General features: G+C 43.4%; 1 protein-coding gene across 7 annotated transcripts in view; it reads right to left on the minus strand.

The window, feature by feature from the left end:
* FBXO47 (F-box protein 47) overlaps nucleotides 1-15,897 on the minus strand; it is a 137,234-nt gene that overhangs the window by 73,925 nt on the left and 47,412 nt on the right. The window lies entirely within an intron of this gene.

Genomic DNA, 15,897 nt, shown 5'->3' on the forward strand with positions numbered 1-15,897 from the left:
TGCTAGTCTGGAGGAACTAAAAGAAAAAAAATTAGTAGGTAAGACCTAATTTCTCCTTCTTTATCATCCCTCCAGACTGACACAGACTGATGGGATGTACCACAGCAGTACCTATCACAGGCAGAACCCCCGAAGGGCTGCCACAGGAACGCGCTAACCAAAAACAGCATCCTGACACACTTGAACGTCCACCCGGTACTGAAGCATAAAAGAATGCAGAGAAGACCAAACTGCAGACTTAAAGATATCCACTGGGGATACAAGATAAGACTCAGCCCAAGATGCCGCCTGACCCCGAGTGGAATGGAATGAGCTTTGAGAAAATCCGGAACTGTTTTCTTCTGAAGAGGGTATGCCAAAGCAATAGTCTCTTTGATCCAGCGCACGATTGAAGCCATAGAGGTACCTTTCCCCTTACAACTGCCCACCAGGAGAATAAAAAAGACGATCTTTAAACACCATATCTCTAAAAAATAAACCTCTAAATATCAATTAATTAATAAATACTTATAATCAATCATGTAAATATATATACATATAATAACTATCAAATACATATATGTCAGTATTTAAATAATTCATGAATTAATTATCAAAAATTAATAACCAATTAAAATTTATTAATTAGTCACCTTTAACAAAATGTGAAAATCGATATTAACTTAAAAAATAGTTACCACACACGTGGCTTTGTTACAATGAAGATTAAGCAATGAATCTGTAATGGATATAATTTCAATTTATAAGTGGTGTTTGGAGTATATTTCTTGAGGTTGACATATTATTAATTATTTCATTTAAATATGGTGGCATAAATATATATAGTTTTTAAGTTAATATCGATTTTCACATTTTGTTAAAGGTGACTAATTAATAAATTTTAATTGGTTATTAATTTTTGATAATTAATTCATGAATTATTTAAATACTGACATATCTATTTATAAAATACACTATTTAATTTCTTATTGTATTTCATGTATGTATTTGATAGTTATTATATGTATATATATTTACATGATTGATTATAAGTATTTATTAATTAATTGATATTTAGAGGTTTATTTTTTAGAGATATGGTGTTTAAAGAATATTTATTGATATTTAAAAGTATATTTATTGATAGTTTTTAATATTAATGATGTATTTATTAGATAAAATGTGTAAGAATATATATATGATTGATTATATTTATTCATCAATTAATAGCTAATATGTTTTAAGATAGATTGTGTTTTAAGAATGTCAAATTTCTATGGGTTGATTATCATTTATTAAAGTTTGTATTTGTACATACGATTTGTTTTTAGTGATGTATATGAAATAATTATTTGATTATTTAATTAATTTTTTATATATCACAAATGAGTTGTTTAATATATGAATATGGATTCATCAAATATGTTGGTTTCTATTATCTTTTTATCATTGTTTGTGTTCAGGGAGGTATTTATTGAATATTCATTGAGGTAATCATGAAGGCATGTATTGATTTGTGAATGATAAATTAATTTGAATGATAAGTAATAGATTAATTTAAATATTTATATGGGATTTGCATTTTTGCACATTCAATATAAATTTTATTAGTTAAAATGCAGTTTTTCAGGATGTTATATACATTTATGATAATATGTATATTAATTCTTTAATTTAATTTAATTTATTGTATTGTACAGTGCTCCTTGCTGGAACCCTTGATAAAGCCAGTTTGGCGAAACGGGTCCCGTCGGGCATTTGAGCATTGGAGCAAGAATGATAAGAAAAAAGAAAAGTTTTTGAATAAAGAAAATTGAAGAACGTCACAAGTTGGTCTGTTCTGTTTTGAATGGTTTATCCTGCTGAGTGAGGATTGCACACTGTACAAGATAAGACTCAGCCCAAGATGCCGCCTGACCCCGAGTGGAATGGAATGAGCTTTGAGAAAATCCGGAACTGTTTTCTTCTAAAGAGGGTATGCCAAAGCAATAGTCTCTTTGATCCAGCGCGTGATTGAAGCCATAGAGGTACCTTTCCCCTTACAACTGTCCACCAGGAGAATAAAAAAGATGATCTGACTGCCTGAACTCCTGAGTTCGTTTCACATAAGTATGGAGGACTCTGTGGACATCCAATTTGTGCAAATGCCTCTGCTCTAAAGTACCCTTCTGATTACCCAAAACTGGAAGGGCAACAGTCTGATTCACATGAAAAGGAGAAATGACCATAGGAAGGAAGGAAAGAACAGGTCAAAGCACCACACACACCTTTGGAAACTCCAAGAAGGGAGCACGACAAGAAAAGGCTTGTAACTCCGACACACGCTGAACTGAGGAATTGGCTACACGACAAACTGTTTTCAAAGTAAGGTCCTTCAGAGTGCAAGAGCCAAGGGGCTCAAACAGAGGACGAATCAACACAGAAAGCATCAGATTGAGATCCCAAGCTGGAACAGAAGGGCGAACTGGAGGTTGAATCAACTTTGCCACCCTCAATAAATGGATCCCATCAGGAAGAGACGACAACCATCAACCATGCAAAAGAGCTGCCACCTGAACCCTCAAGGAGGACCAGGCAAGGCCGTGCTCCAGGCCGCCCTGCAAGACCTCCAAGATGTGTGGCAGGGACGCACACAGAGGAACAATTAACCGAACGGAACACCAGTCCTTGAAGAGGAGCCAAATGCGCACATAAGCCCTAGACGTCGAAAAATGTTAGAAACATAGAAATTGACGGCAGAAAAGGGCCATAGCCCATCGAGTCTGCCCATACCAATGACCCACTCCCTGACTTTTACTCCCCTATAGATCCCATGTGAATATCCCATTTTCTCTTAAAATCTGACACGCTGTTGGCCTCAATCACCTGCTGAGGCAGCTCGTTCCAATGATCGACCACCCTTTCGGTGAAGAAGTACTTCCTAGCATCACCTTGAAATTTCCCTCCTCTGATTTTCAGCGAGTGTCCTCTGGTTACCGAGGGCCCTGTAAGACTGAAGATATCATCTTTCACCTCTATACGCCCCGTGATATACTTAAAGGTCTCAATCATGTCCCCCCCTCTCTCTTCGCTCCTCCAGTGAGTACATCCGCAGTTTTTTTAGCCTTTCTTCATACGTGAGATCCCTGAGCCCCAAGACCATCCTGGTAGCCATTTGCTGAACCGACTCAATTCTCAACACATCTTTCCGGTAGTGTGGTCTCCAGAATTGAACACAATACTCGAGATGAGGTCTCACCATGGATCTGTACAGTGGCATTATGACTTCAGGTTTTCTGCTGACAAAACCCCTACGGATGCAGCCCATCATTTGTCTTGCCTTGGACGAAGCCTTCTCCACATGATTGGCATCCTTCATATCATCGCTAATGATCACTCCTAAATCACGTTCCACCGTGGTCCTGGACAAGGTTTCACCATTTAGTGTGTAAGTTCTGTGTGGATTTTTTTTGCCTAGGTGCATTACTTTACATTTTTTAGCATTGAAGCCTAGCTGCCCAGTTGATGACCACTGTTCCAGCTGCCGTAGGTCCTGCGTCATAAAGTCAGGCACACTGTTTTTGCCTTCTTTGTTGCATAGTTTGGCGGCGTCGGCAAACAGTGCTTTTCCTCTAAGCCCTTGGGTCAAATCTCCTATGAATAAATTGAATAGAATCGGCCCTAAGACGGAGCCCTGAGATACTCCACTCGTCATTGCTGACGTTTTGGAGGGGGTACCGTTTACCATCACCCTTTGAAGCCTACCATCTAGCCAATCCCTTACCCATGTAGTGTATGTATCCCCTAATCTCATCGATTTTAGTTTGTTCAACAGCCTGCGGTGTGGGACGCTATCAAAAGCTTTGCTGAAGTCCAAATATATCACGTCCAGGGACTCCCCGGCATCCAGATGACTGGTCACCCAGTCAAAGAAGTCAATCAGATTAGATTGGCAGGACCTTCCCCTGGTAAATCCGTGTTGGTGTGGATCACGTAAATTTTCTTTGTCTAGAATTTTGTCGAGTTTCTGTTTGATCAGTGTTTCCATGAGTTTGCACACTATGGATGTAAGACTCACCGGTCTGTAATTTTCTGTCTCTGTTCTGCAGCCCTTTTTGTGGAGTGGAATTACGTTAGCTGTTTTCCAGTCTATGGGTACTTTTCCCGTGCGCATGGAAAGATTGAAGAGCATGGATAGTGGTTCAGCCAGAACTTCACTCAGATTTCAAAAGGGTAAGAACATAAGCCATGTCTCTGCTGGATCAGACCTGAGGTCCTTCATGCCCAGCAGTCCGCTCACGCGGCGGCCCATCCGGTCCAGTCCCTTTGAAGAGCCAAGCTGTAAGACAAAAGGAACCCGGATCAAACATAGGAATGGGACCCTAAGTCAGCATATCGCTTGAGAGGGGCAGAGGAAGGGGGTCTGCCACAAGCAGACATAGTAACATAGTAAATGATGGCAGATAAATACCTGAATGGTCCATCCAATCTGCCCAAACATACATTCTCTATAATTTAATGATTTAATTTAAATTGTTCTTTTTCTTAGATATTTATGGGCCAGAAACCCAGAGCTCTGCCCGGTACTGTGCATATACTGGAGTCTCCGTCGAAGCTCACTCCAGCTCATCTAAACCATCCCAGCCCATCCTCAACTGAACGACCATATACGTGACACAGACCGTGCAAGTCTGCCCAGTACTGACCTTAGTTCTTCAATATTTACTATTATTTTCTGATTAGAGATCCTCTGTGTTCATCCCATGCTTTTTTTAAACTTTGTCACCGTTTTCCTCTCCACCACCTCCCTCGGGAGCACATTCCAGGCATCAACCACCCTCTTCGTAAAGAAAAATTTCCTTACATTACTCTTGAGTCTACCATCCCTCAACCTCATATTATACCCTCTGGTTTTACCATTTTCCTTTCTCTGGAAAAGATTTTGTTCTACGTTAATACCTTTCAAGTATTTGAATGTCTGAATCATATCTCTCCTGTCCCTCCTTTCCTCTAGGGCAGGGTTGTCAAACTCAATCACAAAATGGGTCGAAATCTAAAGCATAGGCTAAGTCGTGGGCCATATTTTTTATTAAGATACTTAGGGGGTCCTTTATTAAGGTACACTAACCGATTTAGTGTGGGTTAAAGATTAGCACATGCTAAATGCGCACCTTAATAGAAGGACCCCTTAGTCTTAGTAGAAGTATAGGGAGCGGACTGCTGGGCATGATGGACCATGGTCTGACCCAGCAGCGGCAATTCTTATGTTCAACCCCACGCCGACTCTGTGATGTAAACAAAAAAAATAAAAAATACTTTTCTTCTCTCTTTTAGGTCCTAGTTCACCCTTGCTGTCTAACACCAGCTCTGGCAGGATATACATTTCAAATCTGACATATTGTAATCACAAAACAGAAAATAAAATGATTTTTTCTATCTTTTGTTGTCTGGCCATTATTCAAATCATGTTGGTCCCAGGCTCTGGTTGTCGTCTGATAACTCGCTTGCCAGGGTCTCCTGCCTATTTGTCGTTTTCTTCTTTCTCTGTGCTAACCATCCATCTCTATCCTCTCCTTCCGTTTCCCTTCCCTCCCCCGGAGGTCTGGCATCGTTCCTTTTTTCATCTCCATCCCCACAGCTGCAGTGATGGACCCCACCTGCTCTCCTTTTCTCAACTACTTTTTCATCCAGCATCTCTCCCTCCTTCCCCACCACCCCAGGGTCCACCATCTCTCCCTTTCTCTTCTCAACTATGCTCTTATCCAGTATCTCTATCCCCCCTCCACACCATCCCTTGCGTCTCTCCCTTTCTGTTCCTTCCTTTCCTCCATCCCAATGTCCACCATCTCTCTACCTCTTCTCTGTTTTTAGACCCATTATTTGTTCCCCTCCCCCCACATTCAATCCAGCATATGCACGTCTCTTTGGACCCCTTCTTCCCTCCCTCTGTGTACTTCTACACCAGGGCCTGCTCCCCCTCCTCTGAAAGCCTGCATGTTTTCCACTTCTTTCTAGCATCCTCCAGCTTCCCGGTCTCACCTTCAAAGCAGACTGCAGAGGATCACCAGTCGGCTTTAGTGATCCTAGCAGGCTGCCGTCGGCATCCGCAGCATGTTTCCTCTGCTGCAGTCCCACCCCTCCTCTGATGTACGGCACCGCAGCAGAGGGAACATGCTTTAGAGGCTATGGTAGCCTGCTAGGATCGATACAGCCGACTGGCGATCCTCTGCAGGCTGCTCTGAAGGTGAGACTGGGAAGCCGGAAGAGAGTTGGTGGACAATGAGATGGAGGAAGGGAAGGAACAGGTATTTTTTCGCAGGCCATGTTTAATTACCCTGCGGGCCAAATTTGACCCGTGACCTGAGTTTGACACCCATGCTCTAGGATAGCCATATTCAGGGCTTCTAGCCTCTCATCATACGTCTTTTGGCGCAAACCTCCTACCATTTTCGTCGCCTTCCTCTGGACCGCTTCAAGTCTTCTTATATCCTTTGCCGTATACGATCTCCAAAACTGAACATAATACTCCAAATGGGGCTTCACAAATGACCTGTACAGGGGCATCAACATCTTCTTTCTTCTACTGGCTATGTCTCTTTCTATACAGCCCAGCATCCTTCTGGCAGCAGCCACCACCTTGCCACACTGTCTCTTTGCCTTTAGATCTTCAGACACTATCATCCCAAGGTCCCTCTTCCCATCTGTGCATATCAGCATCTCCTTCTGATTTCTAATCCTCAAATGCATTACTCTGCACTTCTTTGCATTGAATTTTAGTTGCTAAATAACTTTTGAAGATCCTTTTTCATGTTTTTTACTCCCTCCTCAGTGTCTACTCTTTTACAAATCTTGGTATCATCCGCAAAGAGGCAAACCTTTCCTCCTAACTCTTCAGCAATATCGCTCACAAACATATTGAAAAGGATTGGCCCCAGCACTGATCCCTGAGTGACACCACTGCTCACTTTTTCTTCCTCCGAGCGAATTCCATTAACCACCATCCTTTGGCATCTATCCATCAACCAATTTCGAATCCAGTTCACCACTTTGGGTCCTAACTTCAGCACCTCAAGTTGGTTCAAGAGCCTCCTATGAGGAACCATGTCAAAGGCTTTGCTGAAATCTAAGTAAATTACATCTAGCGTATGTCCTTGGTCCAATTCTCTGGTCACCCAATCAAAAAATTCAATCAGATTCGTTTGGCTTGATTTACCTTTAGTAAAGCCATGTTGCCTTGGACCCTGTAATCCATTAGGTTCTAGGACTTTCATTATCCTTTCTTTAAGCAACGCTTCCATTACTTTTCCAATAACCGAAGTGAGGCTTACCGGTCTGTAGTTTCCCGCTTCATCTCTGCAACCACTTTCCTGAGAGGTCTCTCCAAGTACCGTCCCAGACATCCTGTATTCGTGCATGAGATTTTTGTTATCAACATGCATCACTTTACACTTATCCAAGTTGAACCTCATCTGCCATGTTGATGCCCATTCCTCGAGCCTGATTATGTCATGTTGCAGATTTTTGCAATCCCCCTGCGTCTTCACTACTCTGAATAACTTTGTATCGTCCGCAAATTTAATCACCTCGCTTGTCGTACCTATGTTCAGATCATTTATAAAGATGTTGAAGAGCACGGGTCCAAGCACCGAACCCTGCAGCACCCCACTGGTGACGCTCTTCCAATCTGAATATTGTCCATTTACCCCATTCTCTGTTTCCTATGCTCCAGCCAACTTTTAATCCACGCGAGTATTTCACCCTCAATTCCAAGGCTCGCAATTTTCCGAAGTAGTTGTTCATTTGGAAGCTTGTCGAACGCCTTCTGAAAGTCCAGATATACAATATCGATTGGGTTGCCTTTGTTTATCTGCTTATTTACTCCCTCGAAGAAGTGCAGCAAGTTTGTCAGACAAGATCTGCCTTTGCTGAAACCATGCTGGCTGGTCCTCATCAGACCGTGTCCGTCAAGGTGATCAATGATGCGATCCTTTTTCAGCACCTCTATCATCTTTCCCGGTATTAAGGTCAGACTCACCGGTCTGTAGTTTCCTGGATCTCCCCTCACACCTTTTTTGAAGATCGGCGTAACATTCGCCATCTTCCAGTCTTCCGGAATCTTTCTCGATTTGATCAACAGATTGGCTATTAGTTGAAGCAGTTCAGCTATGGTCCCTTTCAGTTCCTTGATGACCCTCAGATGCATGCCATCTAGTCCCGGGGATTTATTGCTCTTAAGCCTATGAATCTGCCTGCATACCTCTTCTAGATTGACCTTTAGCATAAGCACATAAGCAATGCCTCTGCTGGGTCAGACCAGAGGTCCATCACGCCCAGCAGTCCGCTCACGTGGCGGCCCATCAGGTTTAGGACCTGTATAGTAATCCTCTATCTATATTCCTCTAACTATATCCCCCCAATACCGTACTCTGACCTATCGCACCCTCCGGAAGCGCATTCCAGGTGTCTACCACCCTTTGGGTGAAGAAGAACTTTCTAGCATTGGTTCTGAATCTGGCCCCTCTTAATTTTCCGAATGCCCTCTCGTTCTTGTAGTTGTCGAAAGTATGAAGAATCTGTCCTTCTCCACTTTTTCTATGCCCTTCATAATCTTGTAAGTCTCTATCATGTCCCCTCTAAGCCTCCGCTTCTCCAGGGAAAAGAGTCCCAGTCTCTCCAATCTTTCAGCATATGAAAGATTTTCCATACCTTTTATCAATCTCGTCGCTCTTTTCTGTATCCTCTTGAGTATCCAGAAAACAACAAACAGACTGCAGACAATGTACAAGATGCAGGCGTTGTTTATTAGTAAATGCAGTAACATATACAACCTTATAGCCAACCAAGGGACCCGACACGGTCCGTGTTTCGGATGACACGCCTTCCTCAGGGGTCCATGGTGGTTAAGGTATAAAGCAAACTGCGTAAAAGATAACAAACACACGCCAATCACGATCAAATGGGGTCAAGCAAGTCTTACACAATGGTAAAAAAGGTTATCTTTTATGCAGTTTGCTTTATACCTTAACCACCATGGACCCCTGAGGAAGGCGTGTCATCCGAAACACGGACCGTGTCGGGTCCCTTGGTTGGCTATAAGGTTGTATATGTTACTGCATTTACTAATAAACAACACCTGCATCTTGTACATTGTCTGCAGTCTGTTTGTTGTTTTCTGGTTGCTGTTGTTTACTGCAGACTACGTTGGATTTTCTTTCTCCTTTTTGTGCATCCTCTTGAGTATCGCCATATCCGTTTTCACTTCCAGCATCTATCCTGATGGGTTCCGGTATGCTGTGTATATCCTCTTTGGTAAATACAGACTCAAAAAAGTGTTCAGTCTGTCGGCGATTGTTTTGTCCTCCTTTAGCGCTCCCTTTATTCCTTGGTCATCCAACAGTTTCACCGCTTCCTTCGCGGGTCATTTCCCTTTAATGTATCGAAAAAACAACTTAAAGTTTTTCGCCTCCTTGGCTATTTTTTTCCCGTAGTCTGTTTTGGTCTGTTTTACCACCTTATGGCACCTGCGTTGATGATGTTTGTGCTTATTCCAGTTTTCATCTGTTTTTGATCTTTTCCACTCCTTAAACGAGTTTTTTTTGTTTCTGATCGCTTCCTTTACCTCTACCGTGAGCCACGCCAGTTGTTTTTTCTTTTTCCTCTTTGATCCCTTGTTGATACGTGGTATATATAGATTTTGCGCCTCGGTGACTGTGTCCTTAAAAAGGGACCAAGCTTGCTCTAGTGTTTTTATAGTGCTTATCCTCTTCTTAATCTTCTTCCCTACCATGCATCTCATCCCTTCATAATTCCCTTTTTGGAAGTTCAGTGCCGTGGCTGTCGTTTTGGACTGATGTTTCTCCCCTGCGTCCAGATCGAAGCGGATCATATTGTGATCGCTGTTTCCCAGCGTCCTTTCTACTTCTATATCTTGTGCCGGTCCTCACAGTCCATTTAGAATTAGGTCCAGAATTGCGTTTCCTCTTGTATTTTCCTTGACAAGTTGTTCCAGGAAGCAATCACCTACAGTTTCCAGGAGCTTGGTCTCTCTAGCACATCTGGAGGTGCCTAGGTTCCATTCTATCCCCGGATAGTTGAAGTCGCCCATGATAACTGCGTTGCCGCCCTTGCAGTTGCGTTTAATCTCATCCGTCATTTCTCCATCAATTTCTTTGGACTGCCCTGGGGGTCGGTAGTAGATGCCTATCCTTGTTTCCGGAATTTTGACTCAAAGAGACTCTAACTTATCCGTCTGTTGTGGCATGTTCTCTCTAGTAGATTCAATTCCCTCTTTGACGTATATGGCAGTGCCTCCTCCTTTTTGAGTCACTCTGTCTCTGTGGTATAGTTTGTATCCCGTTAGCACTGTGTCCCAGACATTTTCATCAGTCCACCATGTCTCCATGGTGCCGATGTCAATGTTATCCTTTTGTGCCACAGCTTCTAATTCACCCATCTTATTTCTAAGGCTTCTTGCGTTCATGTTTGCAGCCTGTTCCCTTCTTGCATGTCCTTCCCTCTTGTGTCCCTTTTGGTCCGTCTTGTCTGCGATCTGGTGAGTCTTCCCCTCCATCTTTCTGCACAGTATCCTCCAGGTATACCGGTTCCCGAACCATCGACTCTTTCTCTCGGTCGACAGTCGGCTTTCCCCTTCTTCCAAGTTTAAAAACTTCTCAACTTCTCTCTTGATGTTGCTTGTAAGTAGCCTCGTTCCATCTCTGCTGAGGTGAGATATTTAAGATGAGCTGAATCCATTGGTTCGAAAGGAGGCTTCATCAATTGAGCAAGAACAACATTGAGATCCCAAACCACTGGAGGCAGTTTGAGAGGTAGTTTGACATTGAAAAGTCCTTTCATAAATTGGAAACCACAGGATGAGCAGAGAGGGGTTTCCCTTCTATAGGCTGATGGAAAGCAGAAATGGCACTGAGATAGACTTGAATTGATGTGAATTTGAGGCCTGATTGAGACAAATGGAACAGATAATCCAAAACTGAAGACAAGGAGGTAGATTGAGGTTCATTGTGATGAATGGTGCACCAAGCATAAAATCTAGTCCATTTCTGATTGTAGCATTGTCTAATGGTAGGCTTCCTAGAAGCCTCTAAAATGTCATGTACAGATTGAGAAAACTGTAGAGTGGCAGTTAAGTTTTGAGGTACCAAGCTATCAGGTGTAGAGACTGCAGGTTGGGATGAAGCAGAGACTCCTGACTCTGTGTAAGCAGAGAGAGAAAAACTGGTAGTCTGAGTGCAAATGCTGAATCAAATTGTCTTGTCTTTGCTGCGGTAGAAATGTCATGAGATGGTGTTGAGCAGAGCTCCTATGAAATGTAGAGTTTGAGATGACTGAATTTGGGATTTTGGAAAATTATTTTCAAAACCAATTGTTGAAGGAAGAGAACTGGCATGCAGGTCGCACCCCAAGGAACTCCCGAATAAAGAAGATGGGGATCATCGTAGGAGACTCCATTATACGACACGTGGACAGCCACACCGCAGGAGGAAGAGAGGACAGAGTCGTCACCTGTCTGCCTGGAGCAAGAGTAAAGGATGTGACCAACAGGATCTCCAGGATCATAGATGGCGCAGGGGGAGTGGACACCGCTGTGCTTATCCACGTGGGAACAAATGATGTGAGCGGGCGGAAGTATGACAGGGAAGAGATGAAGGGTCAGTTCCGCTCACTCGGAAGAAAACTGAAGATCAGGGAGGTGAAGGTGGCCTTCTCTGAAATCCTCCCTGTACCAAGAGCAGATGGAAAGAGACAAGGGGAATTGCAAGCAATCAACGCCTGGATGAGACGATGGTGCGAAGATGAAGGCTTCGACTTCGTGCGAAACTGGACGGCGTTCTGGGGAAAAAGCAAGTACTACAGAAGGGATGGACTACACCTCAACAAGGAAGGAGCAAGAGTTTTGGCAGGCAACATGAAGAAAGCAATAGAGAAGGCTTTAAACTGAAGGACAGGGGAAAGCCGACAGTCGACCACCGGTCGATGGTATGGACAACAGGATGCCCCGACGTAGGAACAAAGGACTACTACTCATACATAAGAGAGGTCGACCTCACAGCCAACAAAGGAGAACAAGCAGGAAGGGACAACTCAGACACAGGAGGGGAAGACCACACAGCAAACATAACACAGGAGCAGATAACACAGGAGCAGTAAAGGATACCGTAAATAAAACTGTAAGGACAGCCAAGAGTAGAAGGTCCAAAAAGGTAGCACGAAGGGAACTTAGATGCATATATACAAATGCTAGAAGTATAGGAAACAAAATGGGAGAACTAGAGATGATAGCAAGACATGAGAACATGGATATCATTGGCATAACAGAAACATGGTGGAATGAAGAAAACAAATGGGACACAGTACTACAGGGATACAAACTATATAGAAGGGATCGAGAAGGGCAGAAAGGTGGAGGTATTGCCCTATATGTTAAGGAAGAAATAGATTCTGTTGGAATGATTACAACAGACAGGAAAGAGAAGCTGGAGTCCCTCTGGATCAAAATTCCTGGTCAAAATGGCGCAGATACAAAAATTGGCCTTTACTATCGTCCCCCAGGACAGGCGGTAGACACTGACTCAGAAATGATGGAGGAAATCAAACAAGTATGCAAGACAGGCAATGTAGTTATATTGGGAGACTTCAATCTCCCAGGAATAGACTGGAAACTAGGAGCCTCCAATTGCGGCAAGGAGGCCAAGTTCCTGGAGGTGCTAGGGGATTGCTTCCTGGAGCAAATGGTAAAAGAGCCGACAAGAGGCGACGCCATCTTGGACTTAGTCTTAAATGGTCTCAAGGGACCGATAACAGAAGTAGAAGTCAGGGCTCCATTGGGAACGAGTGATCACAATGTAATCAACTTTAAACTGGACATCGGGAAAAGGAAACATGCCAAAACCTTAACCACCACCTTAAACTTTAAAAAGGGTAAATACGATTGCATGAGAGCCATGGTAACAAAACGACTCGAGAAGATGGTGGACAAACTTGAAACAGTAGATCAGGCATGGTGCCTATTGAAAAATACTATTGCAGAAGCACAAGATCTCTACATTCCGAGGATTTCTAAAGATCGGAGAACTAAAGGCAAAGGAGAACCGGCATGGCTTACCATACAGGTGAAGGAAGCCATAAAAGAAAAGAAGGACTCTTTCAAAATATGGAAATGCACGAAGACAACCGAAGCCTGGAACAAACATAAAGATGAGCAGAGGAAATGTCACAAAGCGGTGAGGGATGCAAAACAGGACTATGAGGAAAAAATAGCCCGGGAGGCCAAAAACTTCAAGCCCTTTTTTAGATACGTGAAGGGGAAAAAACCTGCAAAAGAGGCAGTGGGACCCCTGGACGACAAGGGAATAAAAGGGTACATCAAGGAAGATAAACAAATCGCAGACAAACTAAATTCCTTCTTTGCCTCCGTCTTTACGAAGGAGGACACCTCAACAATACCTGAAGCGGAGAAACTGTTTACAGGAGAAATAGAGGACAGCCTCACCACAGTTGAAGTGAACTTGGATCAGATATACTACCAGATCGACAAACTTAAAAGTGACAAATCCCCTGGACCGGATGAAATTCACCCGAGAGTCTTGAAGGAATTGAAGGTTGAAATCGGAGAGTTATTGCAAAAACTTGCAAACCTGTCAATCAGAACTGGACAGATACCAGACGACTGGAAGAAAGCAAACGTCACACCAATTTTCAAAAAAGGATCGAGAGGAGAACCGGGCAACTATAGACCTGTGAGTCTTACGTCTGTCCCCGGCAAGATGATTGAATCACTGATCAAGGATAGCATAGTTCAGCACTTGGACACACACGACTTGATGAAACCCAGTCAACATGGATTCAGGAAAGGGAAATCATGTTTGACGAATTTACTCCAATTCTTTGAGACCGTGAACGAGCAAATTGATAGTGGAAAGCCGGTGGACATAATATACTTAGATTTCCAGAAAGCGTTCGACAAAGTTCCACACGAAAGACTTCTCAGGAAACTACAAAGCCATGGCATAGAGGGAGATATACAAAGATGGATAGGCAAATGGCTGGAAAACCGAAAGCAGAGAGTGGGCATAAATGGGAAGTTCTCTGACTGGGAGAAAGTGACTAGTGGTGTACCCCAGGGCTCGGTACTTGGGCCGATCCTTTTTAATATTTATATCAATGACTTGGAAAACGGAACATCCAGTGAGATCATCAAGTTTGCAGACGACACAAAACTCTGCCGGGCAATCAGATCGCAGGAGGATAGTGAGGAACTCCAGAGCGATTTGTGTCGGTTAGAAAAATGGGCGGAGAAATGGCAAATGAGGTTCAACGTGGAAAAATGCAAGGTAATGCATTTAGGCAGTAAGAATAAGGAATACGAGTACAAAATGACAGGAGCAACTCTGGGAAAAAGTGAACAAGAAAGAGACCTGGGTGTACTGATAGATAGGACCCTGAAGCCGTCGGCACAATGCGCGGCAGCGGCAAAGAAGGCAAATAGAATGTTGGGCATGATAAAGAAAGGAATCTCGAGTAGATCGGAGAAAGTAATAATGCCGCTTTATAGGGCAATGGTCAGACCTCACTTGGAATACTGCGTCCAACATTGGTCTCCCTACCTAAAGAAGGATATAAAACTGCTGGAGAGGGTGCAGAGACGAGCAACTAAACTAGTGAAGGGTATGGAGAAACTGGTATATGAGGATCGACTTAAAACACTGGGATTGTTCTCCCTTGAGAAAAGGAGACTGCGGGGGGATATGATCGAGACTTTCAAAATACTGAAAGGAATCGACAAAATAGAGCAGAGAAGATTATTTACATTGTCCAATTTGACACTGACAAGAGGACATGAAATGAAGCTAAGGGGGGACAAGTTCAGGACTAATGTCAGGAAGTTCTGCTTCACACAGAGAGTGGTGGACATCTGGAATACTCTCCCAGGGGAGATTATTGCAGAATCGACAGTCCCAGGCTTCAAAAGCAAACTAGATGCATATCTCCTTGAGAAAGGCATATAAAGATATGGTGGCTATAAAATAAACCAGGTGTATACCTGGCGGGGCCTCCGCGTGTGCGGATCGCCGGACTTGATGGACCGAAGGTCTGATCCGGAGATGGCTGTTCTTATGTTCTTATGTACTATCACCCCTTGCAAGGTAGGGTCCTTGATCAGCCAGTCATCCAGGTAAGGAAAGATTTGAAGGCCCTGAGACCAAAGTGCTGCTGCCACTACCACCAGGCACTTAGTGGATACTCTGGAAGAGGATGCACGGCCAAATGGTAGTACTTTGTATTGATAATGGTGATGAGCCACCTGGAAATGAAAGAATCTCCTGGAGGCCGGATGCACTGGAATGTGAGTGTAGGCTTCTTTCAGATCCAGAGATCATAGCCAGTTGTTGCGATCTAAGAGGGGATATAAAGTTGCCAGTGATAACATCTGAAACTTTTCCTTCACTAGAAACTTATTGAGACCCCTGACCTCCCGTCTTCTTCGGAACGAGAAAATACCGGGAGTAAAAAAACCCGGTTCCTCTGTCCTGGAGGAACCTTCTCGATAGCATTGAGAATGAGAAGGGATTCTATCTCCTGAAAAAGGGACATATGCTGAGGGTGAAAAGAAGACCCTCTTGGAGGATGATCAGGAGGAATGTCGATAAAGTGAAGAGATTATCCCTCTTGAATAACTGTTAGTACCCAGAGGTCTGTGGTAATCAGTTCCCAGCGAGGATAATAAAATTGAAGTCGTCCTCCGGTGGGTTGAGGGAAAGGCTGGGATAAAGGAACAGCAGCTATGTTCTCAAGAAGTACGTCAAAAAGACTGAGTAGGCTTCTGTGGAGCTGCAGCCTGGGTTTTTGAGGACGCTGTTGTTTCTGTTTCTTCTGCTGTGGTCTAGTAGGAACAGCAGGTTTGGAAGAAAAACACTTCTG

Source organism: Geotrypetes seraphini, chromosome 13 (assembly GCF_902459505.1).
Source record: "Geotrypetes seraphini chromosome 13, aGeoSer1.1, whole genome shotgun sequence".
Lineage (NCBI taxonomy): Eukaryota > Metazoa > Chordata > Amphibia > Gymnophiona > Dermophiidae > Geotrypetes > Geotrypetes seraphini.